Here is a 12,496-nt window from a genome sequence, read left to right as displayed (position 1 = left end):
CAAATACAACTGACAAGACCAATGCTACTGATGAAAACACGGCAGAAACTCCAATTAACAGTACACTAGGGGGTGAACAGTGCCCCCACAAATAGACCCATAAATCTAATCTAACTATAAAGTAAACATTACACTTTTTGTCTAAAATTAAATTATATAACAGTGAGAACAACCGTGCGACAACCTGGCGAAATGACAAAAATGGGAGGAACAAACTTCCGTTTATTGTCAATAAATGCTAATGGGATAAATAAAGAAAAAATACTAAAACTTAATAACGACTTAATTTACGATGTTTTAATTTTTACAAGAAACTCACAATGGCTTCACCAAGGAGCTTATATATTTATGTGAGGAAAAACTGAATGGAATAGTAATACTAAATAATTACACAGGAAGAGACTTAAGAGGGGGCGTTGCAACAATAATTAAAAATAAAAAAGGTGTTAAATGGGAAAGAAAGGATGAAGGGGACTTTTTAAAAGGGAGATTACTACACATAGTTATGGAGAACATACATTTCGTTAATATATACCTACCAGCAAATAAATACCAAAAGCAACAATTTTTAGACAGACTCTCAAAATATCTCGAAAAATATACAATGGAAAATTTAATATGGGAAGGGGGGCGACTTTAATTGGGTGGGGGACAATATAGACAGAACAGATAAACTGACAACTAATGATCTAAGATTTAAACCAGAAATGGAAAATTTCTTCACAAGACACAAACTAACAGATGTATATAGAAGACTGAATATTTTAAAAAGAGATTTTATATATGAATATAAAACAGATAAGGGTAGCAGATTGGACAAATTTCTATGTACAAATTATGATAAAAAAATATACAAAGAGACAGGCATCATGAACTTTAAATATTCTGACCATAAATTAATATACGTAGATATAGAAGTAAAATCCAGAAATCAATGGGGGAAAGGGAGCTGGAAATTTAATAATAAAATACTGGAAGAAGTAGATTTTATTCAAGAGATAAGAGAAGAAATTAAAAAGTTTATAGAAAGGGGAAATTATGATATTTTAAATAAATGGGACCAACTTAAAAAAATATTTGAAAAGAAAGCAATACAATTTGGAAAAATAAGGAAAGAGAAAATTAAAATGGAAAAAGAATAAATAAATAGACAACTTGGAAAAAGAAACACAGCAGAAGTGCTGCAAAAACTACAAAAAAGACTAAATGTGATACTGGAAGAAGAAGGAAAAGGTAGAGATATCAGAGCAGGAAAATTTACAAATGTATACAAAAAAGCAGACGGACTGTATAGAAGAGAAGAATTAAAAGGGGGGGGGGGGATTGTATTGAAAGTTTGAAAATAAATAATAATGAGATAGCGACAGACAAAGGTAAAATCTTGAACCACCTTAAAAACTACTACACTAGTTTATACAAAACAGAAGAAATAGAAGATAAATCAATTGATGATTATTTGCAAGAAATTGAATGCGAGGTGATATCGTCAGAACACAAAGACTTGTGTGACGAACTCACCTCGACGGAAGAAATTTTAAATACAATCAAGACGCTAACCAAAAGGAAATCCCCAGGTGGAGATGGACTCACCGCGAAATTCTATCAAAAATTCAGCGGTGAGTTGTCGCCCATACTTGAATGGTTGTTCAACAACATTTTACTAAGAAATGAAACCATAACAAAAAGTATGAGGGAAGGAATAATTAAATTAATATATAAAGGGAAGGGAGATAGAGAAGACCTAAAAAAAACTGGAGACCCATCTCTCTCCTAAACACTGACTATAAAATACTAAGTAAACATCTAGCAGAAAGACTTAAAAAGGGGATACAATATCTTAAGTATAAGAACAACTATAGATTATTTAAATGAATGTGGTCAGAAAGGTGCCATGGTACTTTTTGACCAGGAAAAAGCTTTCGACAGATTAGAGCATAACTACATACAAAAAGCGCTAGAAAAATTTGGTTTTGGAAACAATTTCCAAAAATGGACCAAAATCCTGTACAACAAAATAACTTCAAAAGTGCAGGTCAACGGAGCTAGTACTGAGCAATTTGAAATCCAAAGATCAGTGCGGCAAGGATGCCCACTATTTATGCTATTATATGTAATAGCAATAGAAATACTAAGTATAAAAATAAAACTAAATACAAGGATTGAAGGTATAAAAGTTCCAAACATAAAAGAGGAAATAAAGATGTTACAACACGCCGATGATTATACAAACTTCATAAAAGACCCTAATTCTTATAAATACTTGATACAGGAATTTGAAAAATTTGGAAAAGTCTCGGGGTCAAAAATCAACCATGAAAAAAATGGAAATACTAAAGATAGGAAACTGGAGGGGAAATCACTCTGGATTGCCCCCACCCCCACCCCCCGATCAAGGAGAAAATCAAAGCACTAGGTATATATTTTGGAAAAGGAGAAGAGCAAGCAAACTGTAAGGAAATGAGAGTAAAAATAGACAAACATGTGAACATCTGGGCACTTACGCCACTCTGCCTCATGGAACGGGCCCAAGTGGCCAAAACATACATATATACAAATATTAATTATATGCTAAAGTCAAACGACATTAATAGTACAACATTGCAAAAAACTGGTAATATTCTAAATAGATTTAAAAAAATACAAACAGAGCCAGAATACCCGTGGGAAGGGATATATGTGTATTGGTTTTATTTATATGAGTAATAGAAGAGACATCTATCAAAATAATAAACTTGTAAAAAAAACTAGAAGTACCTAGAAGATTTAGATATATTAAAGAACTACTACAGATGTATAGAGATAATAAAGAGCTATGGGAACTAGATGATAAACTTATATACAAATGGATAAGGGAAATAGCTACAAAAAAGTATAAAAATAAAGTAGAAGAAGATAAGCTGTATATTAAATGGGAAAGAGCATGGGGGCACTGGGTTAAACTAGGCTCCCTTAAAATACAAAGCCTCTGCTTCAAATACATGCATGATGCATGGTTGACGGGAGAGGTTGCAGTGCGACGGCATATGGTCCGAGTACCGCCAAATTGTCCACTGTGTAAAAAAAAACTATTTTTAGCAAATATCATGTTATCACTCAGTGCGAGAAAAGAAAAGTAGAAAGACCAAGAGTTATAGAGAACATTAGTAAGAACGACAGATATAGAAAAGAAAACTTAGTATACTTAGATGGGAGATTTGACAAAGAAACACTATATAAAATAACTGACTATATTGTAGACACAATGAAAGCCTGTGGCCAGATTATAGTGATAGGAAAATAAAATATTAAAAAAAAAAAAAAAAATTCAATTTTTTATTTAAATCGCAATGTAAATTTCAAACATTTAACAAGTAAATATAAAAATCTCCCAGTCATATAACTTCCTAAAACTGAATATTTGTAGAAATATCCCACACATAAATTGTTATTGTGACTCTCAGATCTTCCAGTCATATAACTTCCTAAACCTAAAGAATTTTTTTTTCTTCATCATTCTCTCATTCTTAATGGGTATAGGAAATGAGAAAAACAGGGAGGGACAGGGATCCCTAATGGGGGAAGTACGATGTAATGAAGTCACGGGGCTACGTCACATGGCGCTACGCGAAGTGAACAGGCCCGTGAAAGAGTTTTGGAAATATCCCCAGGTGGGAAACTCGGGCGTACAACACAAAGAAATAACTACTCGTATATACTCTCGACCTAATTCACTCTGTCTCTGTTACACAGCTCCCGTACTGCGTATATATCCCCATTTAGCGGGAAGTAAATATAAAAATTACCTTTTGGTTTTTTTTGGAACATAATCTTAAATAAATAAAGGCGGACTAACTCGAGCACGAAGAAATACAGTAAATAAAGAAAGTGTGGACCCCTGCTCGAGCCCAACCGACCTAATCATATTAATTTAAGCGAAGAACGACACAGACCAACACACGCATAAAACAATAGCTTCTTTTTTCTTTCAAAATCAATAGTCCACCGTTTCTTCGCCAAATTCCAAATTTGAAATAAATATAACCATTAATAAAATATAAGATTGTAAGACAACTGGGATAAAATTTGAAATAACTGGCTATCCCTACAAAGAAAACTATATATAGCACACATACATATAGCAATATATACATAGCACACACGGGATATAGGTGACCTCTAGCTAAGGTCAACTAGAAAATCAGGAATGGGACTTCGAGTAAGGTGATAGAAGCCAACTCGAAAGAACTACACTGTAGAAAATACTAGGAAATCCAACAAATACCCCGTCAAAAATTATTTCAAAATAAATTTTTGATCGGAATTCTTTTCTTAAAAAAAAACATACAACACCTCTGGGGGAAAACACATACATATAAACACTTTCCTTTTTTTTTTGACAAGTGGGGGGGGGCATCTGTCTGGTGCCCCCCCCCCCAAAAAAAAGCAAACACACAAGCCACCAAACAACCCTATCAACAAATCAGTAAAATAATGGATGTATCACAACTCCAAACAGCACCAATAAAGCATGTAAAACAAGCAAGATTACCGCAAGTCGTACCAACCATAGCAAACTCCAATTCAACCAACATTACACTGGGACCCCAAATTCTGCTCACAAACACAGACCAAACAAACCACAAACCAGCAGACATAACTAACACCCCCCACCCCCACCCCACCAACAGAAACTACTAGAAATACAAAACTATACTCCAGGGAACAATATAAATACAATGCCAATACTATCGCCAATCCTCTTCAAGGAAGCGGAAAAACCACACACAAATGAAGATATAGACACCACTATTCCAAACCTAACAAATGAATTCGACAGTAACCTGCTTACCTTAAACTCCCCACAATTAGACCACATAACCATAACCAGCACCCCAAAATTCACCAAAAATGAAAAAACCAATCCTAGAAACATGCAAACAAACCAACAACAGGAAATCAAGCAAAAAACAATAAATCAAAACATTAGGAAAGAAACTATACACTCAAGCCAAACTCCTGGACCATCTGGGATAATAACACCAAGGGAACCACCAACCTATGGGAACAAATCCAATGAATTAGACACTACCAAACTACCCAGCAGCATCACTAATAAGGCAACCCAAAGACCCCAAACAACCCCAAACCCCAAAAACACATACCTAGGAAAGGCAAGGGCCCGCTAAAACCCCAAAACAACCAAAAAAAAAACCACCACAAGTAAGGTTAACTCAAAACAGAAAATAAAACAAGAACAGAACCCCCAAAACAAAATTCACAATTATCATTCCATCGAACACACCATATACATAAGCAGCAGGTGCAACATAATTACTAGTCTAAGTACCAATAGTATTATGACAGCACTGGCCAAAATTCACACTGGACAATTCAAACTGATAAGACCAAGGCGAAACTACCTGATTATCCAATGCAGCACAATTCAACAGGTGGAAAAATTCATCCAAATTGAAACTATAGGCCCAATAAAGATCAAAGTAGAGAGACACCATAACAGTCAAAGGAAAACACGAGTCACTTCAACTCCAAACACAGTGAAACCACAACTAATCTGGCTGAACCCACTAAAACCACTATCTTTAAAAAAGTAATGGCACTAAACGGATACAACAACGACATAAGCAATGAACTCCTACTTCATAAACTCACAGCAAATGGAACACAGACCACCAAAGTCTATCGTCTTAAAAATCACAAGGGACAAGAAACAAACAAAGCAGTTATAAAGGCTACCTAGCCAATACTCTCAATAATACAACTAGGACAGTCAGGAGTGTACCATAAGCTGGAAAACTACATAAATAGGCCAAGATTTTGCACCAAATGCCTGCACTGGGGACACTATGCCCTCAGATGTAGATTCAAACCAAGATGTAAGTACTGCGGAGGTCCACACAAAGGAGAATGCCACACAGCAAAACAAAAATGTGCTAAATGTAAAGAAAACCATTATCCTAGATCGGCAGAATGCAGATTTGCAATAAAAGAGAAACAAACACCTCACCTACCATTCTGCCAAAAACATTATCTGTAAAAACAACCCCAACACACCAAAATCTACCTCTGAAACAATCAATGAGCACCAAAACTCTCCACACAGAATCAGAAGGGAAAACATTGCACCACAAAACATACCCTCGAATCAGGAAATAAAAGAACCAAAAACTACAACCCACATTGTAACAAACCAAGACCACCCTGATAACACTCCAGATACAAACAAAACTGTCACCCCAAACATCCCCAAACCTAACAAACACCTCAACACAGAATTAATACATGAAGTAATGAACCTAACAACAGGAACCCTAATACAAGATCTCAAGAGCATAATGAGAACCCTCAAAACCATGTTCACCATACTAGCTGATTGGACCACAAGACTAACAGATAAAGACAACGTCAAAAATGGATAGTACAAAAAATAATAAAATCACCATCTGGCAATGGAACTGCAGAGAAATGTTTAAAAACCTATCAGAACTGCAGAACAAACTGAATAATACGGCCGTAAAACCAGACGTAATCTGCCTTCAGGAAACCCTCATAACACAAGAAAACAAACGCCTGCCCAAACTACAAGGTTATACCCAGAGAATCTTTAAAAACAGACCAAAGGGGCAGAAAGTGGGTGGACTAGCAATTTTTTTGATAGATACACTAATCTACTATGAAATAATAGAAATACCCCCTAACCTAAACATCAATAATAGCATCGAAATAATGTCAGTAATGATACATATAGGAACCGCAAACATTCAGATAATAAATGCATACGACCCAGGGGGTACCTTCTGCCCTACCAACCTAATCTCACTAAGGGCAATCACTAATAACAACTACAATCTAATTATCTGTGGCGACTTCAACGCACACAGTGAATTATGGGGAGGTAAAAAGAAAGATCAAAGAGGAAAAATGGTTGAAAAATGGATAACTGAGAACAATCTGATCATCTTAAAATAACGGGTCGAACTCTAGATTAAACCCTGAGGATGGCACTCTCTTAGCCATAGACCTAACAATCACTACCCCAAAATTGGCTCAAATCACAAATTGGTGGGTGGATCAAGAAGATATGTTAGGAAGTGACCATTTCCACCTCACAATCAATATTCAAACAAAAACTCAACACATTCCAAACGAAACCCCACCTAAATGGAGGTATCAACAGGCAGACTGGGACCAATTCCAATTATTACTAGCTAGAGTAAATCCAGATAACTTAGAAAGCCCAAATATCGACATGTATTATGATAACATAACAGACACAATTATAGAGGCAGCTAACCGATGCATCCCAAAGACAACTAATATCCAAAATAAAAACCCTGTACCATGGTGGACTAAACAGTGCACTATAGCACATAAAGACAAAAAAGGGCCTTAAATAAATATAAACGCACCAAACATTCTATCTACTTCCAGCAATATAAAGATAAAGAAAAAGCACTAAAACAAACTATAAAAACTGCTAAAATTAATCTATGGCAAACCTTTTGCTCTAAATTGAGTCTAAAATCAAACTCAAAGCAAATATGGGACAAGATAAAAGCCATAAAAGGGAAAGCAACTACCTCAGCCCCAAGAATTAAAAATGCCATAACAAATAAAGATAAGGCAGACCTCCTAGCGAAGAATTTTTCGAACATGAGTAGCAACAATAAGCACACAAGAAACTTTCAAGAACACAAAAAACTAATGGAGGAAACCCAACCTCAAATATTTCAAGACCAAGGAACAAAAGAATCTCACCTAAATAGCGACATCACAGTACATGAATGGGAGATAGCCCTACGTTCCAAAAACGAAACATCCCCTGGTAAGGATCAGTTAGGTTACATTATCTGTAAAAAAACTACCTATCAATATAACAATAGCCATAATCAAACTCTTTAATAGGATATGGGATAAAGGCCAACTACCAACCAAATGGAAACAGGCCATAGTAATACCAATCCCCAAGCTAGGTAAAGATCCCAACAACATAAATTCGTACCGACCCATCTCCCTTACAAACAATATTTTCAAAATAATGGAGACAATAATCGCAAATAGGTTAAAACACCACCTAGAAACCAACAACCTACTCTCCATAAATCAATGTGGCTTTCGGAACAAACGGTCCACCACTAACCAACTTCTCAGATTGGAAACAGACATCAAACTCTCTTTTAACGCACATAGGAAAACCGATCACAACCTCATAGCGGGTTTTCTAGACCTAGAAAAAGCGTTCGACCTAGTATGGACCAATGGACTAATGGCCAAATTAAACCAATTTGGAATAACTGGACGCTTGTTCAACTGGATTGGCGATTTCCTCACAAGCCTGAAAATTACCACAAGAATAGGCAACACCCATTTGGAAGAATTTTCACTTGAAAATGGAACACCGCAAGGCAGTGTAATAAGTCCCCTATTATTTAACCTAATGGGAAACGACCTTGACCTCAATGCAGCCTCCACAAAAATAAACTTGTCACAATTTGCAGATGACAGTGGCATATGGAGGAATGGAAATCCTGCCAATAAAACAATAGTTAAAGAAATTCAGCAGAGCCTAGACAACATAGGGAGATGGGCGGACAAATGGGGTTTCAAAATATCTCATGAAAAAACTGTGGCAATTATATTCACTCCCAAACGAAATAACAACCTAGTCTATCCAAACTTCTATATATAAAATCAATTAATCAAATACGTAACAGTAGTAAAAATCCTAGGCATGTTCTTTGACAACCACCTCACATGGAAACAGCACATTGAACAAGTCACCTAGAACTGTAACAAAGATCTCAATTTACTCAGAAACATCACAGTGACTGATTGCGGATCCAACCAGGAAACCCTCCTCACGATATATAAAACCCTAATTAGATCAAAACTGGATTACGGTTGCCAAGCGTATAACTCGGTTAAGCAACCTGTGCTACAAAAACTTGACACTATCCAGAGAAAAGTCTTACTATTATGCACAGGAACACTCCCCTCAACATCATTAGAAGAACTACAAACACTAACAGGAGAACTACCCTTAAAATTACGTAGGCAAGAACTGCTCCTCCGATACTCCATTCGATTAGATACCCACCTAGACAACCATCCCACCAAAATAGCTATAAACAAGTGTAAAGTTGTCTTCAAACCCAAAATCATACCCACCACACCAAGTGGCAAAGTAATCCTTGAACTAAGAGAAAGACACCTCTACTAAAAAAACAGGTAACAAACAGTACAGACCAGAACAAATCACCATGGTTACAAAAACCACCAAGGATCAACACTGAAGCTACCAAATTAAGCAATAAAGAAGGACAAGAAAACTTACTAAAACCTGTACTGGTAAACGAAATCAACCAAAAATACCCGGACTATGTTAAAATATATACCGATGGATCAAAAACAAACAACCCACCAAGAACAGCAGCAGCAATAGTCATCCCTGCATTCAATATACAAACGGGATCCAGATTACCTGACTATTGCTCCATTTACACCACTGAATTCTGGGCTATACCTGAATCACTACAATGGATCAAGGACAACCAAATACCTAAAGCAGTCATTATAAGCGATTCCCTAAGCGTTATCAAATCGATCCAAAATCTCAATACACACTCTAGTGAACAATTCCTCGACAGAGCATGCCAATTAATCAATGATATCACCACAGCACATCAATTAGTCGAGCTCATGTGGATACCGTCGCACATTGGAATCTCTGGCAACGAAACAGCAGACAAAGTTGCACAAACCAAACTAGGAGATCAAAAAAACTCTATCAAGCTTAAATATAGCTCTACAGAAGCACTAAGCTTCTCACGAACATATATAGACCAAAAATGGGAAGATTTTTGGAACTCCTCCACAAAAGGTAAAAAGCACCATGAAACCCCTCAAAAAACGTAGATAGGAACATACAGCTACCTAAGGGTACCTATACAGAACAGAGAACCATAAGCAGGATAATAACTGGAAAAACTAAACTAGCAAGCAGTTTTGGAAGGTTTATAGGACCCAAACCAGCTACCATTAACTGCTTTAACTGCCACACCACCGAAGATCTACACCACGTATTCAATATATGCCCAAAATATCAACCCACTAGGAAAATATTTATCAAAAACCAAAAAGAGATTGGATCACCACACACATACCCAGAGTTACTTATGGACTCTAATAAAAATAAACAATCAGCATATTCAAATATAAATAAATTCACAGACTCAGCAGGACTTGGGGAACAAAATATAATTACTATCCTCAAAAAACCAAAAGACCCAGTAACTAGCTAAATACATTTAGAAGCCCCCACATAAAACCCATAACATATCATTCAATTTTTATAAAAATATTAATAAATAATTCACTTACGAAGCACCTATCAAAAACTAAGGAAACCGCAAAATCGGATGTCCTAGATGTCCTTAACGAACCGAGTAATCAGCTAGGACTCCGGTACTAGATGTCCTTAACGAACCGTGTAATCGGCTAGGACTCCGGTCTCTTGCTAAATAAAGCATAAATAACATTCAATCTCTAAAAACATTGATAAATAAATAACTTAAAGAGGCAATATCTAAAAACTTATAAATAACATAACGTAGGAAGCACACCATAACACCTCGACTAGGAATTCCATAATAACCTTGAAAATCTCTCTTCATACATGATTTCTACTAACAATCTCTATAAACAGCATAGAACACACACACACTTTTTAGAACATTTTGACACAAAAAAAAAAAAAAAAAAGAAACAAAAAAAAAACAACAACAGGCAAATGCAACAAGAAATCAGCGATGTGAAGCAACCAGGACCGTTCCCGAGCTCTCCTTCCCACTAATGGCAGCCAACCATTCAACTGTAAGGGAACTTTATGGACCCACAGATTGAGGCCAAACTATCAGGGTTCCTTGAACCCCTAAAAGCCTGGGGGAGGTGGCACCATTCCCTTTCCCAGGAACAACTAGTAGGCTGCGGTGCAGTCAGAAAAAAGTGGCACATGCACAATTGTGTGCACGCCACTATAATTAAACTCAACAACAACAACAAAAACGCTGATCGATAATATAGAATCATGTTAATGTTAGCACGGTGTTGTAGTGTATTATATATTATCAAGCTATCATGGTTAACTTTATATATGAGTTCTTTTTTACGCGTATAAGTGTACCTCTGGCCTGACTGGTTACAGTTCTGCACAACAGTGTTGATCGGGACACTTCAGAATCGAATCATGCACGTGGTCAAACTGTTTTTCCTTCTTACTGGAGGAGACTGTCAAGCTCAGTTTGGTTGCACAAGATATGAAAATCAAATTTGACGTTGACCATCTTGTTAATTACTTACTAGGCACGCATAATTCTTTGAGAAGTAGTCATGTCTGAAAGAAACTCTAAGCCTTCTAGATGGTATTTGGAATCTTAGGAGTTCATTTGGGGTTGCAAATTCACAGCGCCTTTAATAACACTGACTGGAACACACGTCAGTTGAGCGTAAGAAAATACGTGCAACAGCTTCAAACACCTTCACACCTAGTCTCAAAGAAATACTGTCTACAGCACAGCTTGTTTCCTTTTGTGTGATGAATGTTAAGTCATTTTAAAGATACATAAAACGAATTCGTTACTGCAGTGAAATCTACGCAATCATTGATCTGGTCAGATATAGCCGGAAGTCGCATAATAAAATCCAAAACTGTTCTTGTCTAAATTCACTAAACTTCCAAATTAATGTTCCAGTTGAAGAATATTATTGATACGAGCTTTGTATTTCCAACGAAGAATAATCTGAGGAGACAACTCCACCCAATGAAAAACTGAACACAACAGTAAGACTGGTTCTGCTTCAAGATATTTAGGCAAGAATGAGTAAGTTTTAGATAAACAATATTATATATTATATAGCCTTCTACTTGACCTAGGTCGCAATTACAATTTTCTGAAGATACCCTGCCACTTAATGGAATTTTCCATCCTTGAACATTCTGAGGTCAGAAGCAAGGCTCAAATTCAGGTAAACATGTTTACATTAATAATGATTTGAACATTTAATTACACTCAAAGAAATATTAACTATGTATTATGTTGTTTATAAAATAAATGCCCCTATTCAGGTACATAGCGAAGTTGATTTTAGTCACGGTCAAGTTCTAAATACAAATGTATCTTTCAGAATAGCCAACGAATAATGCAAATTAAACACATATAACAATAGATTGTCCTCCCGATGATATAAATGACAGTTACCGTTGTTATTCCGCAAGCAACGGTATCAGTGGGGTTTCAACAGCGAGAGTCTTTGTAAAATAACCCGTGCTTCAGCTTCCGTAGCGTCACGTGAGATTATTTCATTGTCATTACCGAGTCGAGTCGTATTGACTGTATTTCTAGCGCCAGAAATAACTTTTCTGACGCCCCTGCAAAAGCCCCAAAATGTGCAACAGTGGAATCGCGCATGCAAATTCACGTGCGGCGTTAAGTTTTGTTTG

This window comes from Sinohyriopsis cumingii, chromosome 17, assembly GCF_028554795.1.
Source record: "Sinohyriopsis cumingii isolate HCF-2022 chromosome 17, ASM2855479v2, whole genome shotgun sequence".
NCBI lineage: Eukaryota > Metazoa > Mollusca > Bivalvia > Unionida > Unionidae > Sinohyriopsis > Sinohyriopsis cumingii.
This window is presented reverse-complemented; position numbering follows the sequence as displayed.